Source organism: Petaurus breviceps, unplaced genomic scaffold (assembly GCF_028583685.1).
Source record: "Petaurus breviceps papuanus isolate PSGF00001 unplaced genomic scaffold, PetGlider_PUasm1.0 90792, whole genome shotgun sequence".
Taxonomy (NCBI): Eukaryota; Metazoa; Chordata; class Mammalia; order Diprotodontia; family Petauridae; genus Petaurus; species Petaurus breviceps.
In genome coordinates this window covers 17291008-17306354 of record NW_027187347.1, presented here as the reverse complement: position 1 = coordinate 17306354, position 15347 = coordinate 17291008, and the positions used below count along the sequence as shown (strand labels likewise).

The following is a 15347-nucleotide window of genomic DNA, read 5'->3' as shown; positions in this document are numbered from 1 at the left end:
TTCCTTCCTTCCTTCCTTCCTTCCTTCCTTCCTTCCTTCCTTCCTTCCTTCCTTCCTTCCTTCCTTCCTTCCTTCCTTCCCTCCACCCCTCCCTTTTTTCTTTTTCTTTCTTTCATTCTTCCTTCCTTTTTTGTTTCTTTCTCTCTTATTTCTTTTCTTTCTCTTTTCCTTCCTCCCTTCCTTTCCTCCCTTCCCTCCTTCCTTTCTTCTCTCATTATCACAAAAAGTGATAATCAAAATTATCTATCACAAAAAGTGCTACTATAAATATTTTAGCATATATAGGGACTTTCTTCTTCTCAATGCCTTCCTTGGGGTACAAGCCCAGTAATGTAATATCTGATTGGAAGGTGTAATATAATGCCAAGCATAGGCAACTTCCCAAGGTTCAAAATACCAGCATAGGAGCTCTCCATTTTATTCAGTGACAAATTAAGAACAGAGAAGATCAAAATATGACATCATTCAAAATGCAGCATTTACTAAGTGTGATTCAATAATCTCCAAGTACTACCTGATTTAATCAAGTACTACCCCACCCCAGGACATTACATTCATTTAATCAATTACAAAGTCCCTGTTCTAAATACTACTCCACCCCTAAGCTATACCTTCATTTAGTCCATCACAAAGCCCCTCTTCTCAAATGGAGATTAGTTTCCAATCATAAGTAAAATACATTCATTTGTTCAATCATAGAACACAAAAAGGTCAAAAGTTCCCCACCCTGGATCACAATTGAATCTACCCCAGAATTACAACAAGTTTAAGCACAGCACTTAATACCCAAATGGAGGTCTTTTCTTCATCTTGACGTGAGGCAAATTCTCAGCAATCTTTGTTCCTGGGGAGACAAAGCTTAGCAAGGACACAAGATACATTGCCAGTCTCTTCATTAATTCATTCTCTGTCTGCAGAACAGTCCTAGGACCCCTGGAAACATTAGCAAAACCCTCTTCCAGGATTTCTGTAAACATACAACAAGAAAATCCTTCTTCAGGGCTTCTGAACCAACAGCAAGGTTCCAAAACTTCTGCAACAACAGCACTGTCCTTCACCAGTGGACAGTATTCACTCTCTGTCTGCAGAACAGTCTCAGGAGCTCTGAACCAAGAGCAAGATTCCCAGTCTTCTGCAACAACAGGACTGTCTTTCACCAGTGGACAAATCTGGCAAAACAACATCAAAACAGACAGACAAAGTACCAACAAAACAGCCATGTCTCCTCAGTCCTTGGCAGCTCTGGGTGGCAGGTCTCAAAAGTCCTGGGAAATTCAAAGTGGCCCTCAGCAATCCTCTCAGTCTCTCTCTGCCTGTACCATGCTGCTTCCAAAAAGTTCTTCTGCCTCTCTCTTGTGTTTCTCTAAATTTACGTCACCAGCTCTTCCCAGTTCAGCCTTCTCTTTTCAACAAGTCCATCCCACAAGTGGGATTCACAAGCTCTGGGTTTTAACACAATCAAACCAAAAACCAAGCCAATACAGGGGAATCTTTAAATTACATTACTATTACAGAAGGGTATGGACATTTTAGCCTTTTTTTTTTTTACATTAGTCTAAATTGCTTTCCAAAATGTTTATATAATTTTACAGCTCCACCAACACGGTATCAGAGTGCTTATCATCTTACAACCCCTCCAACACTGACTGTTGTTATTTTTTGCTATTGTTGCCAACTTATAGGATTTAAGGTGAAACTTCAGGGTTGTTTTGATTTTCACTTCTCTTATTGTGATTTTGAACATGAAAGATCTTGTAGTTATGAATACTTTGCAATTCTTCTTTTGAGACTTGTTTGTTCAAGACCTTTGACTACTTATCTATTGGGGAATGACTATCAATCTCATAAAAATTATTAATTGTTTATATATCTTGGATGCAAAACTTTTATCAGGGAAATTTGATACATTTTTTTCCCCATTTGATCACTTCCTTCTTTTCTTATCCTAGATGCATTAATGTTGTCTGTGCAGAAGCTTTTCTGTTTCAAATAATCAAAATTATCTATTTTATCTTTTGTAATTGCCTCCATCTCTTGTTTGGTTAAGAATACATCTCTTACCCATATCTATGAGAAGTGTTGGATATGTTTCTCATCTAATTTTTTTCTGGTATTTTTTTAAATATTAAGGTCTCATATCTATTTAGAATGTATTGTGGAATATGGTGTAAGGTGTTAGTCTAAGAATAATTTCTCCCAGACTGCTTTCCAGTCATTGAATTTCATTATTATTTTGGCAATATATATCCACTGGAATAATATCTGTTCCTAATTAGTCAAAAAAAAAAAAGATTCTCTTCATTGAGAATTGTGCTTTTGCCAATGTTCAGTATGTGTAAATTTAGTTCCCTTATGTTCTTAACCCCCAAAAGCAGTTAGTCAAGTAGGTAATCAAACCAAGTGACATAAAGATTTCAAGTAGTCACAATATTGTGCCAATATTAGGTACTAAGCAGAATTTCTAAAACTGGAATAGCTATTTAGGAATGCTTTTTTGGATGCTTACACACATTTCATTCCACAAATTTTATTAAGTGACTACTATGTATAAGAAGAAAAGCATTGTGACATAGGAGACAGAGGGGTAGCCTCTGAGGCAGGGACTTGGGTTCAAATCCTACATCTGACACATGCTCTGACATAAGAAGTGTAATCCTGGAAAAAAATCACTTACCCTTCCAGGGCCCAGGCAACTTTCTTAGACTATAAACTGAAGAATAGCTGCTGAATAGGTGTTTACAACACTGATAAAATCACATATCTAGAAAAAAAAATCATCAGGAATTCTGCTAGGCCCTGAAGAGAAAAGGATTTTTAAAATGACATTGTCCTTGTAGCTTAGGAATTTGTCATCTACCAGGAAGTACAACAAGAATATTAGTGTGGAAACAGCAAGACCTCACCAAATATAGCACCACCACAACAGGATTTTCCTACTAGTAGACATGCTTAATAAAGGCAGAAATGCCAGTGAGGAGGATAGAGAACAAATGATCTTGCTTTCTTAGCTTCCCTTTGATTTTGGCTCAAATTAATTGTATGCTAATGCTCTTTTTGTGGTTTCAAAGAATTGGAAATTGAGGGGATGACCATCCATTGGGGAATGGCTGAACGAGATGTGGTGTATGATTGCAATGAAATATTATTGTGCTATGAGAAATGACAAGCAGGATGGTTTCAGAAAAGCCTCGACTTAGATGAACTCATACAAAGTGAAGTGAGCAAAACAAGGAGAACAGGGGCAGCTAGGTGGTGCACTGAATAGAGCACCAGCCCTGGAGTTAGGAGAACCTGAGTTCAAATCTGGACTTAGACACTTAACACTTTTATTAACCGTGTGACCTTGGGCAAGTCACTTAACCCCAATTGCCCTGCCTTTCCTCCTCCAAAAAGAAAAAAGCAAACAAGGAGAACATTTTACACAGTAACAGCCCCATCACCCAATTCTTTATTTCTATCCTTTTCAACCATCCTGCCTCAGAGTTTCAACTGAACAGCAGTCAGCCCTTCCACTGTGTCCTGTGGAATGCTTGTTGAATAGCCAATAAATTTCCCTTCATCCTAAATCTTTTCCTCTCTTGTTCCTTCTATCTCTTAGCCATTACTGAAATTTGGTTCCCTCCCAACGACATGACCTCCATGGCCACCCTTTCTAGTACTGGCTGCAACTTCATTCATTCCCCTCAACTCATTAGTGGAAGTGAGGGACTTAGAATACTCCTTATTCCCCATGGCCACTTCTACATTTTTCCCTTACCTGTCACTCAGTAATCTCTTCTCCTTTGAGGTTCATGTTCTTTAAAATCTACTACCCAATCAAAATCCTGGTAGCCCAGGGGGTGACCCCCCTTTTCTCAACTAATTTGTTACATGGCTCACAATTTTTCTCTCCTCCCTAATTCCTGCCCTCATAATACGGGACTTCAACACATATATTGACTCTCCCTCAAATACCCTAACCACTCAGTTACTCAACTACTTACTTTCCAATTATTCCTCCACTCCACCTCAGTCACACGCAAAGATAGTCATACCCATCACTCACAAATATATTGTCTCCACATCCAAGAAATCCTGAATCTCCTTATCAGATCATAAGTTTTTGGCTTTTCACTTCTGCTTTCCTTACTTATTCCTTTGTCCATATAGTGACATCCAATCCTTCAGCCCCTCACTTCCCTCCTAGTCCATCTCCCCTACACTAGCCACTCTCACTTTTTCTCCCCATCTTGACCCTGTGGTGAACCAATTCAACTCTATACCATTCTCCTCTCTTGAATCCCTAGCTCTCTTATCATTTCACCAATTATGTCCTGCCAAGCCTCAGTCCTGGCTTGCTCTCCCCACTCATTCACTGCTTTCACTTCTATACATGTACTGCTGAACAAAAGTGGAGAAAGTCACACAACCATTCTGACTTGGTCCACTAAAAATTTATATTATACAACCTCAACAGGGGCCTCACTATTGCAAGGCAATCCTTTTACACCTGTCTTATCAATTCACAATGCCACTCTCCACAACAACTCTTCCAAATCTTTTCATCCCTCCTCAAACCTTCCATGGATCCCTTTCCCCACAGTCTTAGCTGAGAACCTTGTCTCATATTTTACTGAAAAAATTGAAACCATCTGCTGTGAGTTCCCTTTTCTTCCCTCTTCCAAATCTCATATCATACATACACCTTCTGCCACTATCTCTTCCTTTTTCCCATATCACAAGATAAGGTGATCTTACTTCTTACCAAGACTAACCCACTTATCTGTTCAAGCAATCCTGTTCCCTCCCATCTACTCCAATGGATTGTCTTCTCCATCATCCCCACTCTTTCATTTATTTTCAATGTCTCCTTGTCTACTGGCTCTTTTATTATTGCCTAGAAACACGTCCATGTTACTTTCATCCTTAAAAAACTCTTACATGATCCTTCCATTCCCACTAATTATCATCCCATATCTCTCATGCCTTTTGTAGTTAAACTCCTTGAAAAGTTCATCTACGATAGGTGCCTCCATTTTCTCTTTTCTTGCTTTCTTCCTAATCCCTTACAATCTGGCTTCTAGCCTCCTCATTCCAACAAAACTGCTCTCTCCAAAGTTATCAGTGATCTCTTAGGTGCCAAGCCCAATGGCCTTCTCTTAATCTTCATTCTCCTTGACCTCTCTGGAGTTTTTGATATTGTTGATCACTCTCTCCTCCTTGTTACTCTACTCTCTCTAGGGTTTTAGGACACTACTCTCTCCTGATTCTCACCCTATCTTACAGACTGCTCCTCAGTCTTCTTTGCTGCATCTGCATCCAGATCATGCCATCTAACCATGAATGTCTTACAAGGGTCTGTCTTGGGCCCTCTTCTTTTCTCCCTCTATAATACTTCACTTAGTGATCTCATCAGCTCCCATTGAATTTAATTACCAGCCCTATTTGACAATTCTCAAATCTACCTAATCCTTTCCCAACCATTCTGCTGACCTCTGATCCCTTTTTCTCTCCTCTGACACTGTCACTACCTTGGTACATGCCCTCATTACTTCATTTCAATAGCCTCCTAGTGAGTCTGTCTGCTTCCACTCCAGTCTATCCATTGAGCCACCAAAAGTGACTGATTTTCCTAAAGAGAAGCTCTGACCAGGCGGCTAGTTGGCACAGTGAGTAAAAGCTCTGGCTCCAGAGTCAGGAGGACCCGAGTTTGATTCCGGCCTCACACACTTAACACCCACACAAAAAAACTAGTCATGTAACCTTGGGCAAGTTACTTAACCCCAATTGCCCTCCAAAAGGCAAAAAAAAAAAAAAAAAAAAAAAAGAGGAGCTCTGACCAAGTCATTTCCCTGCTCAGTAAACTCCAGTGCTGACTTCATTGTTGTATGCCTGTGAAACCTGGACAGTCTACCAGTGCCATGCCAGGAAACTTAATCGCTTCCATTTCAATGGTCTTAGGAGGATTCTGAAGATCACCTGGCAGGATAAGGTACCAGACACTGAGGTCCTTTCTCAAACTAAACTGTCAAGCATTCAAGCTCTGCTTCAGAAACTGCAACTCTGATGGGCCAGCCATCTTGTTCAAACGCAAAATGTATGCTTGCCAGAAAGACTATTTTGTGGAGAACTCACACAGGGCAAGCATTCACATAGTGGTCAGAAGAAGCAATACAAAAACACTCTGAAGGTCTCTCTTAAGAACTTTGCAATTGATTGTGTGACATGGGAGACACTGGCACAGAACCACTCAGAATGGTCCCACATCAGAGAAGGTGCTGTGCTCTATGAGCAAAACAAAACTGAAGTAGCTCAAAAGAGATACGAAATGTGCAAATTTAGAGAATCTACCCTGAATGTTCACATAGACTATTCATGCCTGACCTGTGGTAGAACATTCCAAGCTTATATTGGTCTGATCAGCCACAGTCAGACGCACTACAATCTGACTCCAACATAGTGATGGCATTTTGGTCCTCTTGAGAACGAAGGACAACATCCAACCAACCAAACTCCAGTGGCTCCCTGTTGCCTCCAGGATCAAATACAAAATTCTTCAATTAACATTCAAAGCCTTTCATATCCTAACCTTCTTCTACCTTTTCAATATTCTTTTATCTTACCTCCCTCCCTTCACATACTCTTCAATCCAGTGACCCTGGATACTGGACACTTCCTTGTTGTTCTATGAATAAGGCATTCCATCTCTCGGCTCTGGGCATTTTCTCTAGCTGTACACCATGTTTGGAATGCTTTTCCTCCTCAGCTCCACCAGCTGGTTTTCCTATCTTTCTTGGAGTCTCAAATAAAGTCCCTCTTTTACTGGAAGACTTCCCCAATCCTTCTTCTTCCTTTTTTTTTTTTTTTTTGCTTTTTGGAGGGCAGTTGGGGTTAAGTGACTTGCCCAAGGTCACACGGCTAGTTTTTGTGTTAAGTGTCTGAGGCCAGACTTGAATGCACATCCTCCTGACTTCAGGGCTGGTGCTCTATTCACCGCATCACCTAGTTCTTAATTCTAGTCTTTCCTCTGTTAATTATTTCTTATTTATCCTGTATATAGCTTTTAAAAAATGTACTTATTTGCATATTGTCTCTCATGTTAGACTGTGAGCTAAGCACAGTGACTGGCACATAGGAGGCTCTTAATAAATGCTTTTTGATTGATTGATTAATTGACCAGAAGCCACCGCAAGATCTGCAGGAACTTCAAGCACAGGATGGCGTTGATCAAAGACATCCTACCACATTGGAGGTATGAGTGATCTCTCTCTATATGTGCCAGGTCACATGTATTCCCTAAATGTGTGTCCTTCTTGTGCAGTCCCTATGTGTTCTCACTCTCCTCATCGATGTGTGTATTTATAAGAGAGTAGTATACCCCAGGTTTATGGGGGAAATATGTGAAAACTTTTTCTAATGCTTTATAATTCTAGTGCCTTCCCTTTTGTAATTATGTCTTCTTTATCCTTCATGTAGATTGTTTGTACATATTTATTTACCTATCTTCTCCAGTAGATTATAAGGTCCTTGAAAGCAGAGACTGTCTTTTTGTCTCTTTTTATTTCCCAGGCACTTAACACAGTGTCTGGAACATAGTAGGCACTTTATAAATGTTTATCAAATGACTTTTCTTACTAACTTACTTCCTTTAAATTCCTTTTCTTTGAATTATATGTGTTTTCTGGCTGACTAAAGAAAAAAGTAAGATCATCAATGGGGGCTCAGTAGCAATGGTTTTGAGTTGACAGGGATCTATAGAGTATCTTGAATCGTAGGGTAGCTATGCTACAGGACTCGTGTGAAGGAAGAGTATCTCAGGTACTACATAAGTAATAGAACATCAGGTAGAGTTTAATCAGGGTGAAAGAGAGATCCAGACAAAATACTCTTGAGGAGACAGAGAACCCTGTCAGTTACCGGGGCAGAGAGAGGAGGAGAGGTAAAGAAGGAAGAAGGGAGGGTGAAACTTCACAGAGATGGTGGCCACTGAACTAAGCCTTCAAGGATTTTAGCAGGTATCAATGATGAAGGAATATATTCCAGTCATGGGAGGGAAATGGTCTATCCTGAATATATGGAGATGAAGGTCCAAATTGTAGACTAGCTACTAGTCTAGTTTAGTTGGAAGGTATAGTATCTGAAAAAATATTGTTAAGGTAGGATGGAGTCAAGTTATGGAGGGCTTAGAATATCAGACTACATCATTTCTATTTTATTCTATAAGGAATAGGGAGCCACTGAGTGTTTTGGAGCACAGAAATGGCAATGGTTAGGCCTATGCTAGCATTAAGAAAATTATTTTGGCAGCTGGGTAAATATAGCTTGATTTATACTCAACAATCTGATTCCATTGTTAAAAACAGCTGTGTGACCTTGGGCAAAGTCTCTTAATTGCTCCCAGCCTCATTTTCCTCGTTGGTAAAATGGGTCTGAAAATAGCACTTACCTCACAGAGTTACTATAAGGATCAAATGAGATATTTTATGTAATACACATGTAAACTTTAAAGAACCATACAAATGTGAACTACTATGATTATTTCTACCCACCCATTCCCACACACAGCCCTGCAGCAATAAATATTTGTCCCAGTGAATAACTCAACAATAACAAAACAGGTTCTTAGACTTCTTATGGAAGCTAAAATAATGTTGGTAGTTTTGATTGAGCTTAGAACATGCTTCTGCTGCTCTGGGTTGGTTGGAGAAGAATTGAGCTTTTGTCCCATTTAATGGGTGACTTTTATGCATTTATTTGCAAAACAACTTTTTGGTCACCAATGCATTTCAAAGAAGGGATACCAGCATGGTACTATGAAACAGAGAAGCTTTTCTCTAATTGGAGGAGGAGGCAAGGAAATCATTTATTTGCTGCCATATTTGGAGTTGCTATTTTTAAATTGCTAGAGGGAAAAGGCAAGCAATGAGAGTAAAAGACATTCTCCAAACCCTGGTTATGATGGGGCTTGGTTTTTTTCAGTGCTTATTTCTTCACCACTTCCACATGCCTGTTTTTGACTCTACATACAACATTTTCTTTGCCACCTCTCCTGATTCTCAATTAGAAATATTGCCCTGATTTTATTTTATTTTTTAAAGAAAGAAGACTGGAATCTTTAGACCATCCTAGATTCTTCATTTGAATAGCTAGCTTTCAAGCACTGACTCTGTTTTATTCTGTGGCAAAGGACTCTGGGCAAATGGCCACATCCCACACCCTGAAATCCAGTGACTGAGACTTTTTGTAGTATTTTCTGATGTTTGGATAGCCACACTATATTGGAGACAGAATGGTGCAGGGGAAAGAGGACTGGGTCTGTGCTCAGAAGACCTGTATCCCAATCCTGAATGCTCTTTATTGCCTGTAGAACTTTGTGCAAGATTCTTAACCTTGCTAGATCTCCGTTTCCTCATTTATGAAATGAAGGAATTGGACTAGATAACCTCTGAGGTTCCTTCCAGCTCTAACCCAATGATCCTATTTTTTCAGCTGAGCAAAACTTCCCTGTTTTCTCCTATTTACCCTTTAGTGTTTTCATCTGTCTATTCATCAGCCACCCTTTTGGTCATGCTATCCTGTCTAACCATGGTCTAGATCAGGGGTTCTTAACCTAGGATCAAAGGATAGATTTCAGATGGTTCATGAACTTAGGTTAAAAAAAAAACCAGCTCATTTTATTTCAATATAATTGGTTTCCTGTGTAACTGTAAGTATTTTATTTTATGCGTTTAAAAACATTGTTCTGAGAAGGGATCCATAAGCTTCACCCAACTGTCAAAAGTATCCAGGACACAAAAAAAGGTTAAAAATTCCTCTTCTAGGAGTTTAGTTAGGACTTGAAGGAAGTCCCTACCTGGAAGCAGTCAGAAAAAAATGCCCACACCCTAGAGGGAATGTCTTGTTGGTAGAACAGCAAGGAGGTCAGTGTCCCTGGATTCAAGAGAGAAACATATAAGAAGACTTGAAAGATCAGGAAACTGGAGCTCAAGAAAAGTAAATTGATTTTGGGATCAGAGACAAGAATGCAAAGTAGAAGCAGGAAATTTCATGAGCTCCACCTCCAGTACCTGTAAAATATGACTCTAAACAAATTTTAGAGCTGCAAAACCCACAAAGTGACAGAGAGAAATAAATCTCCTGCTGAAGGCAGCCTGGCAGGTGGACAGGAAGGGTCTATCGCACCAGACTGGGAGTCAAGCACAGTCCCGCGTGAGCCACTCTGAGCCCAGGGTAGCCCTGACCAGAGGTCCAGATCAGCCTGAGTAGACTTCAAGGAGAGTGAATCACTAGCAGCTGTGGCGGTTTCCAGACTTCTCAACCCACAAACATCAAAGAGAAAGTACAAAGTCAGGGGGAACTCTGTTGGAACTGTATGATGGAAAAGCATGGTCTGGTCCCTGCCCCCATAGTAAGAGGTGGCAGAGATGTGGTGGCTGCAGCTGCTGCCATGTGGCTGCCTCCAGAGCTCCTGGCCTGCAGATCATAGGGGGACCAAGCAACCATTCAGAGGGTAATCACTCTTGCTTTGATCTGCTTGGATCTGGGTCTCTGTCTTGGGCAGTGGTCCTGGGGTAAGAAACACCAGTGTGTCAGAGCTTGTGGTGGCTGTAGAGAGGGTACCCTCCTCACAGCTCTGACAACATTTGCAAAAACCCCAGTTATTTGGGACAAAACTCTCTGGAAGCAGAGTTCTACTGGGGCAAAGAGCTCAAAAGTCAAGCAATTGGCTGGCAAGATAAGCAAGCAGAGGAGGTGCAATCAGACCACAGAATTCTTTTTGGGGGGACAAAAAGGATCAAGACATGGAACCAGAAGAAGTCAACAAAGTCAAAACTCCTGCATCAAAAGCTTTCAAGAAAAATATGAGCTTGTTATCAGCCATGGAGGAGCTCAAGAAGGATTTTGAAAATCAAGTAAGAGAAGTGGAGGAAAAATTGGGAAGAGAAATGAGAATGATGCAAAAAAATAATGAAAAGAGAGTCAACAGCATGCTAAAGGAGATGCAAAAAAATGCTGAAGAAAATAACACCTTAAAAATTAGACTAACTCAAATGGCAAAAGAGGCCCAAAAAGCCAATAAGGAGAACAATGCCTTAAAAAGCTGAATTGACCTGATGGAAAAGGAATTTCAAAAACTCACTGAAGAGAATAATTCTTTCAAAATTAGATTGGAGCAAATGGAAGCTAATGACTTTATGAGAAATCAAGATACTATAAAACAGATCCAAACAAATGGAAAAATAGAAGGCAATGTAAAATATTTCACTGGAAAAACTACTGACCTGGAAAATAGATCCAGGAGAAATAATTTAAAAATTATTGGGCTACCTGAAAGGCATCATAAAAAGAAAGAACCTAGAAATCACCCTTCAAGAAATTCTCAAGGAAAATTGCCCTGATATTCTAGAACCGGAGGGCAAAATAGAGGTTGAAAGAATTTACTGATCACCTCTTTAAAAAGATCCCCAAAAGAAAACTAGGAATATCATAGCCAATTTCCAGAGTTCCCAGGTCAAGGAGAAAATATTAGAAGCTGTCAGGAAGAAACAATTTGAGTATTGTGGAAACACAATCAGGATAACACAAGATCTAGCAGCTTCTACATTAAGGGATTGAAGGGCTTGTAATATGTTATTCTGGAGGCCAAAGGAGCTGTGGTTAAAACCAAGAATCACCTACCCAGAAAAACTGAGTATAATCCTTCAGGGGAAAATATGAACATTAAATGAAATAGAGGACTTTCAAGCATTCTTGATGAAAAAACCAGAGCTGAACAGAAAATCTGACTTTCAAGTACATGAAGCAACAGAAGAATGAGAAGGTAAATAGGAAAAAGAAATCATAAGGAACTTATTAAAGTTGAACTATTTACATTCCTACATGGAAAAACAATAATTGTAACTCATGAGACTTTTCTCAGTATGAGGATAGTTGAAGGGAATATCTATGTATATATGTGTATACATACATATATTTGTTTATATAGGAGGGTATATGTGTGTATAAATACATATGTGAATGTGTGTATATATGTGTACATGTACACATAGAGGGCACAGTATCAATTGAATAGGAAGGGATGATATCTAAAAAATAAAATTAAGAGGTGAGAGAGGAATATAATGGCAGAAGGAGAAAGGGAGAGATAGAATAGAGTAAATCATCTCATATGAAAGAGGTGAAAGAAAACTTACAATGGAGGGGAAGGGCAGGAAGGTGAAAGGGAATGGGTCAACCTTATTCTCATTGAATTTGGCTTAAGGAGGGAATAACATGCACACTCAATTGGGTATCTTACCCTACAGGAAAGTAGGGAGGAAGGGGATAAGAGGGGGATGATAGAAGGGAGGGCAGATTGGGGGAGAGGGTAGTAAGAAGCACATACTTTTGAAAAGGGACAGGGTGAAAGTAGAAAATAGAATAAGTGGGAGATAGCATAGGATGGTGGGAAATATAGTTAGTCTTTCCCAACATATCAACTATGGAAACGTTTTACGTAACTACATATATACAGCCTATATTGAATTGCTTATCTTCCCAGTGGGAGTGTGTGAGGAGGGAAGAAGGGAAAAATCTGGAAATCAAAGTTTTAAAAACAAATGTTAAAAAAAATTGTGTGTGTGTGTGTTTTTTTTTATGTGCAACTGGGAAATAAGATATACAGAGACTGGAGTATAGAAATCCATCTTGCCCTACTAGAAAGTTAGAGGAGGGATGGGGAAGGATATAAGAGAGAGAAGATTGGGGGAGGGGGTATTTAGTAGGCTCACTATTTTGGGGAGGGGGTTAGGGGAAAGATGGGGAGAGAATTTGTAACTCAAAGTCTTGTGGAAATGAATGTTGAAAACTAAAACTAAACAAATAAAAAAATTCCTTGTCTAGATAAAGATCCTATGATTGAAATAATTATTCATTTTAGATCTTGAACAAAAAAGTTTCAGTAAACATTTTCTTGCATCTCTATCACTTTCTAAACCCCTGTATGCTGGTCCTATTTCTAGTGCCTTCCCTTTCTTAATTATTTTCTTTTCATCTTGTATATAGTTTGTTTGTACATAGTTGTGTGATTGTCTCCCCCATTAGATTGTGAGCTCCTTGAGAGTAGATATTGTTTTTTGCCTCTTTGTATCCCCAGTACTTAACACAGTGTCTGGCAAATAGTAGGTGCTTAATAAATGGTTTTGTTTTTTTTTTTTACTAACTAACACCCCACACACACACATAGAAAGTTCTTTTGTAACAGAGAAACGTAGTTAAGAAAAACAGACCTATGCATTGGTCATGTCTATGTCTATATCTGTTGGCCATTGTATGCCTTCTTCTGCATCATCTCTCCAGAGAAGAGCTATATTTCACAACTTGTCCTTTGGAATCAAGACTGATCATTGAATTCATAAGAATTCTGTTATCCTTCAGTGCTGTTTTCCTTTACATTATCGTGTAAATTGTTCTCTTGGTTCTGCTTGCTTTGCTCTGTATCAGTTCATGCAAGTCTTCCCACATTTTAGGGCTAATGATTTTTTAAGAGACCAAAACTTATATATACCAATGAGTATTATCCCCTTTAGTGCTATCAGGTTGAGGAGCTATATATGGTGCTCCCTTTTGGGTTACTCCTCATCTCAAACTCTCAGGGTCAGCACTTTTATAACTATAATGTATGAGCCCCAATCAGTGGGTTCCTCTGCAACAGTCAGCCAGTTAGTACAATTAGCTCAAAGCAAAGACATTTATTAAAACAGAATAGCACGAATAGTAGTAACAAAATATTCTGCTCATAAACCTTGGGCTCAGTCACCCACAAAGACAAGTAGCCAAAGCAACTAATACTTACAACACAACGTGTCTTTTTTCTTCTTGTAGTTTTCTTATGCTGGTTGTGTGGGACATATAGCTTCACTGGTATCTCTGGTCCTGCTTTTCTCTGAGACTACATGACTTTATAGTTGACTCTCTTGAATCATAGGGAGGACTCTTCCTGATTTTCCGCAATGTTGTCTGCTTTTTGAAGGTTACTGGAGGCAACGATTAATCTTTTCCATAGCCAAAGGTCATTGACATTATAATGCTGTCAAATTAATTGAAGAAATTCTTCAGCCCTCCTAAAGGAGCAAAGAAGTATAATTTCTTTTACATTTTCCTGAAAAATGGTGAATGGGCCACTCCTCATTTTCAACATTTTATAATTTGCAAATAGGGTAGCCATTAAATATCTGAAAATGGCAGTCTGAAAAATGTGCTTTGCTCCACACCCTTATATCTACAATTATTCCAAGGATGCTGCTATTACTCAAAATATTTTAGCACTCCTCTTTTGGAATTGCCTTCAGTACCATCTGCTTAGTGTGCTAAATCTTCATTCTTTGAAGGTGATTTTGATTTTTAGAAGCAGCCAAAAGTAATTCTGAGGGAGATCTGATAAATAAAGTTGAAGATTAAACTGTCAATAACATTTTTGGAGATAAAATGGGAGAGAGAAAAAACCCTAAGGTGTGCCCATTAAGTAATAAGGCAAAATTTCTCCTGTGACTTCTAAACAAGGACTGCAGGCAGTTCCAAAGAGAGTTAAAAAACTGTTTTGATCAGTGCGGTATCTTTGAAATGTTTTCATAACCTCCCATGGTGACTGATTTGAAGGGGATAGTGCTTATTTCCCTGAATATTAGTGCTAGAGATGACCTTAGAATTCACCTAGTCCAACTCTCCCTTATTTTACTGTGGAGGAAATAGAGGCCCAGGAAGGGGAATTAGGAGGCTCAAGCTCACAGGATTAGTGAGCTACAGAGCTGGCAGTTGATCCAATGCCAGATCTTCTGATGCCAAGTCTAGAGTGTTTTCCACTACATCTTGGTACAGAAGTCCTGTGACTTGATTGTTTTACCTCTTAAGTATTCTAAAGATGTGCACAGTTATGATCTTCAGGTATTTTAATCCTCTAAAAATCTTATTTGATTACATTCCCAGGGATGTACTATGCCCCCTCCTTACCTGTTCCCCCAGTGGGTGCCTGCTTTCTTGAAATTACCTTGTGTAATTTCATGCATGTCCATGAAGAGGTACACATATGCTTTTGTGTAAGTATGTATATATACATATATATATATGTATGTGTTCTGATAGGTACTTAACTGACTACAAAAAAATAGTGTGGGATATGCTTTTAAGTTTAATCTGCACCATTAACATTTTTATTATCACTTTTTTTGGAGGCAATCAAGGTTAAGTGATGTGCCCAGGTTAAGCTCATAAGTATCTGTGGTCACATTTGAACTCAGGTCCTCCTGACTCCAAAGCTGTTGCTCTATTCCCTGTACCACTTAACTGCCACCTAGCTGCCCCCTGCATTACTTTTTAAAGTGGAGCAGTGG

General features: G+C 39.2%; 1 long non-coding RNA gene across 1 annotated transcript in view; it reads right to left on the bottom strand.

The window, feature by feature from the left end:
• The window catches only part of LOC138147524 (uncharacterized), a 53459-nt gene extending 39382 nt beyond the window's left edge, over positions 1 to 14077 (bottom strand). Inside the window, exon 1 of the long non-coding RNA XR_011164829.1 lies at positions 13814 to 14077. This is a non-coding gene — a long non-coding RNA (uncharacterized lncRNA). The remainder of the gene's footprint in view (positions 1 to 13813) is intronic.
• Between the last annotated feature and the right edge of the window lie 1270 nt (positions 14078 to 15347).